We start from the raw sequence: 5,341 nt of genomic DNA on the forward strand, positions 1-5,341 counted from the left end.
AAGCGTACATCTTGAGAGTAAATGTACAACATATTACCAAATCGGCACCGTGGGTTCTGGTGCAAGTGATGTAACCATGAAAGATGTTGAGCAGCCCAACATCGGTTTACACACGCATAAGGGGTTTATTGTTATCTGTAGGTTGCGCATACACCATACCCGGTGTAAAGTGCCGTGGTCCCCCAGGGGGCTGCATCAAAACGTTCGCCATGCGAACTACCCAATGGAACGAACTCGATGTATTGAAAGAGATGAACAATTAATAGCGAGAATAGGGGCCCGGAAGCAATTCCGCGGCCCTACGGTCGATTCAAGAGTTGAAACGTTGTACAATCGTGGATAGCACCTAGTGTTAATATGGTGAGAGATAATGTGTGAGGAAATTTAGTTTCCTAAAGTTTAGTTAGTGGTTTCCGTTGTGCCCTAACAAACTTAAAGTTGGTGGTGACCGTTACACCCCAACAAATTGGTGCCTTACCCAACACCAAAGAGCCATTCCATATGGTTCTAGAGAGAGAGAGTTGTGTGGAAATTTATTTCCCACTAAGCGAGTGTGTGTCTGTAGTGGAACGAATTCTGGTTGATCCTACCAGTAATATACGCTTGTCTCAAAGGTTAAGCCATGCATGTCTAAGTACAAACATAAATGAATGTGAAACCGCATAAGGCTCAGTATAACAGCTATAATTCACAAGATCATCCTACCACTAGTTACTTGGATAACTGTGGAAAATCCAGAGCTAATACATGCAACATGCCGGGACTGTTGCCCTCGCGGGTAGCTGAACTGGTGCACTTATTAGTTAAACCAATCGCCTCCGGGCGGCTTGAGTTGAAGTCTGGATAAGGACGCAGATCGTATGGTCGCTTGTCGACTGACGACAGATCTTTCAAATGTCTGCCCTATCAACTATTGATGGTAGTGTAGAGGACTACCATGGTTGCGACGGGTAACGGGGAATCAGGGTTCGATTCCGGAGAGGGAGCCTGAGAAATGGCTACCACATCCAAGGAAGGCAGCAGGCGCGTAAATTACCCAATCCCAGTACGGGGAGGTAGTGACGAGAAATAACAATATGGACCTCTCTAACGATGGTCCATAATTGGAATGAGTTGAGTATAAATCCTTCAACAAGGATCAAGTGGAGGGCAAGTCTGGTGCCAGCAGCCGCGGTAATTCCAGCTCCACTAGCGTATATTAAAGTTGTTGCGGTTAAAACGTTCGAAGTTGATTGCCCGTCCAGACACGTGACCGCCACGGGCGCCCGGTTACACGCCGGGGCCGTTCGTGCGCGCGCTCACGGCTGCGACTCACAATGGTGTACTTGGGCGTTACTCTGTGAACGAGTACCGTGCTACCGGTTAACTCCGGCACGGGCTCCTCATGGTGCTCAAGATACTCACATTTACCTTGAACAAATTAGAGTGCTCAAAGCAGGCTAAGACAAAGCGTCCGGCCCCCCCGTGGGGTTGGCGTTGGCCGAGAATAATCTTGCATGGAATAATGGAATATGACCTCGGTTTATACGATTTCGTTGGTTTGTCAGAAACCTAGAGGTAATGATTAACAGAAGTAGTTGGGGGCATTGGTATTACGGCGCGAGAGGTGAAATTCGTAGACCGTCGTAGGACCAACTGAAGCGAAAGCGTTTGCCATGGATGCTTTCTTTAATCAAGAACGAAAGTTAGAGGATCGAAGGCGATTAGATACCGCCCTAGTTCTAACCGTAAACGATGCCAATTAGCAATTGGGAGACGCTACCCCTATTCGGTGCTCTCAGTCGCTTCCGGGAAACCAAAATCGGGTTCCGGGGGAAGTATGGTTGCAAAGTTGAAACTTAAAGGAATTGACGGAAGGGCACCACAAGAAGTGGAGCTTGCGGCTTAATTTGACTCAACACGGGAAAATTTACCAGGTCCAAACTTATCGAGGTAAGACAGATTGATAGCTCTTTCTCAAATTTAAGGGTAGTGGTGCATGGCCGTTCTTAGTTCGTGGAATGATTTGTCTGGTTAATTCCGATAACGAACGTGACTCAAACATGCTAACTAGAACGCTGTCAGCAGTGCGCCTCCGGGCGCACCTGACGTTACAGCCGGGCGGCGCCTTCACGGGCGGTCGTCGGCTACGTTTGCCCTGCTTAGCGGGACAACTTGTGTTTAGCAAGCTGAGAATGAGCGATAACAGGTCCGTGATGCCCTTAGATGTTCTGGGCTGCACGCGTGCTACAATGTGGGTCGCAGCGTGTTCTCGCCAATAGGCGCCCCCATTCCGAGAGGAACGGGAAATCACTAAAATGCCCATCTAGTCGGGATTGGGGACTGCAACGGTCCCCATGAACCTGGAATTTCTAGTAAGCACTAGTCATTAGCTAGTGCTGATTACGTCCCTGCCCTTTGTACACACCGCCCGTCGCTACTACCGATGGATTATTTAGTGAGGTTTCTGGAGGCTTACCTTCCGCGGTTCCTTCGTGAGCTGCAGCTGGCATGGCTGAAGTTGACCGAACTTGATGATTTAGAGGAAGTAAAAGTCGTAACAAGGTTTCCGTAGGTGAACCTGCGGAAGGATCATTACTGATGATCGTCCGCGAGTGACCAACCATGAGCTGCCTTCGGTGTAGCTCGGTCGCTCGCTTGCTATGTGTCAGAATTTGTTGAAAGCCAACTCGTTCGTTGTACACTTTGATGGGTGACCATCACTGTGTCCCCGTGCCGAGCTAGATCTCCCCTAGCCGTAAGGCACTTGAACGCCCCTTCGACGACGAGTTGCATGTGTGTGGTATGTGTCAGAATCTGGTGAAGCTTTCTGCATGTGATGTGCCTTGTGTGGATCCGTGGCCATTGCATTGTGTCTGGTGCTTAGATACCCAGACACTTAGAACGCTTGCGCGGAAAGCAAACTCGATCGTTGTACACTTTGATGGGTGACCATCACTGTGTCTCCGTGCCGTGCTAGATCCCCCCTAGCCGTAAGGCACTTTGAACGCCCCTTCGACGACGAGTTACAAGAGTGTGGTATGTGTCAGAATCTGGTGAAGCTTTCTGCATGTGATGTGCCTTGTGTGGATCCGTGGCCATTGCATTGTGTCTGGTGTGTAGGTACCCAGACACTTAGAACGCTTGCGCGGAAAGCAAACTCGATCGTTGTACACTTTGATGGGCAACCATCACTGTGTCTCCGTGCCGTGCTAGATCTCCCCTAGCCGTAAGGCACTTTGAACGCCCCTTCGACGACGAGTTACAAGAGTGTGGTATGTGTCATAATCTGGTGAAGCTTTCTGCATGTGATGTGCCTTGTGTGGATCCGTGGCCATTGCATTGTGTCTGGTGTGTAGGTACCCAGACACTTAAGCAAACTCGATCGTTGTACACTGTGATGGGCGAGCATCACTGTGTCTCCGTGCCGTGTAAGAGCTCCCCTGGCCATCAGGCACTTGAAAGGTCCTTCGACGACGAGTTACAATAGTGGTGTGTTAGATACGTCAGGTGATGGTATCTACTGTTGTGCAATACGTATCCGGCCACGGCACGGAACGAACGGGAACTGTGGTGCAGACATACAAAGAGTTAAGCCTACTAGTCATTAACTCTAAGGACGGGGCCATGGGGCGGTACGCAAAGGATACGGATGAGCGAGTATGCAGGCCCAATACTCAATAGCTCGATCCGATCCAAGCACATGAGTTGACTGCGGCGCCAGGTTAACCAATGTGCTAGATTCTATTTGGCCAGTAGAATCTTGTGTCTTATGCGATTTGATACCAAGACACCAGAACGAAAGTTAGTTGAAGAGTTATTAAACTCTTATGAAGTATGGTTGTGCAATCACAACTTATGACTTTAACCTATAAAGTGGATATGGACTTGCAATTATAACATGGAATCTCTACACACCCCATGAGCTCGATCCAATCCACGCACACGAGTTGCCTGAGTAGCGACAGGTATACCGATGTGCAATACGTATCCGGCCACGGCACGGAACGAACGGGAACTGTGGTGCAGACATACAAAGAGTTAAGCCTACTAGTCATTAACTCTAAGGACGGGGCCATGGGGCGGTACGCAAAGGATACGGATGAGCGAGTATGCAGGCCCAATACTCAATAGCTCGATCCGATCCAAGCACATGAGTTGACTGCGGCGCCAGGTTAACCAATGTGCTAGATTCTATTTGGCCAGTAGAATCTTGTGTCTTACGCGATTTGATACCAAGACACCAGAACGAAAGTTAGTTGAAGAGTGATTAAACTCTTATGAAGAATGGTTGTGCAATCACAACTTATGACTTTAACCTATAAAGTGGATATGGACTATCAATTATAACATGGGGCACACACCATGTTCTCGATCCAATCCACGCACACGAGTTGCCTGAGTAGCGACAGGTATACCGATGTGCAATACGTATCCGGCCATAGGCACGGAACGAACAGGAACTGTGGTGCAGACATACAAGGGCCATGGGGCGGTACGCAAAGGATACGGATGAGCGAGTATGCAGGCCCAATACTCAATAGCTCGATCCGATCCAAGCACATGAGTTGACTGCGGCGTCAGGTTAACCGATGTGCAATACGTATCCGGCCATAGGCACGGAACGAACAGGAACTGTGGTGCAGACATACAAGGGCCATGGGGCGGTACGCAAAGGATACGGATGAGCGAGTATGCAGGCCCAATACTCAATAGCTCGATCCGATCCAAGCACATGAGTTGACTGCGGCGCCAGGTTAACCGATGTGCTAAGAGAGTTGTTCCTGGGCCTTCAAAGTGACTTCAAAACTATCTTAGCGAATGGTGGCCATGGGCGTAGACATGAGCCACAAGTCACAAGGCCTGGGACTATTGGGTAATAAAGACAACTTAGTCAGAAAGTTAGTCTTTGGACGTACCACCGGGATTGTGTTACATTGGGAACCTTACTATAAAACCCTAGGCAGGGGATCACTCGGCTCATGGATCGATGAAGACCGCAGCTAAATGCGCGTCACAATGTGAACTGCAGGACACATGAACACCGATAAGTTGAACGCATATTGCGCGTCGGACGATTAAACCCGGCCGATGCACACATTCTTGAGTGCCTATCAATTCCTTGATATACAACAAACCAAACTTCAGGGTGGAGCGTGCCACAATAGAACACTATGGCGAGCAGCCCGTCTAGTGTCGTGGGGGAAACACGCTTCCACACTGTGCATAATGGCGTGCTCGGGACCTTTGTTGGGACCGCAGGGCGCTGAAAGTAAAGGGGTGAACCGCATAAATCGCACGCACGTAAACGCGCACACACACAAATAGAGTGAGACGTATCGTAGGATACCGCTAAGAGTAC

The 5,341-nt window shown here is 49.2% G+C and overlaps 1 non-coding gene across 1 annotated transcript; it reads left to right on the forward strand.

The window, feature by feature from the left end:
• Positions 1-4,934: 4,934 nt before the first annotated feature.
• Positions 4,935-5,092, forward strand: LOC125773517 (5.8S ribosomal RNA). Its single transcript, XR_007420175.1, has one exon. It is a non-coding gene; the product is annotated as a 5.8S ribosomal RNA (ribosomal RNA).
• Positions 5,093-5,341: the final 249 nt, after the last annotated feature.

The sequence above is a fragment of the Anopheles funestus genome, assembly GCF_943734845.2.
Source record: "Anopheles funestus chromosome X unlocalized genomic scaffold, idAnoFuneDA-416_04 X_unloc_38, whole genome shotgun sequence".
NCBI lineage: Eukaryota > Metazoa > Arthropoda > Insecta > Diptera > Culicidae > Anopheles > Anopheles funestus.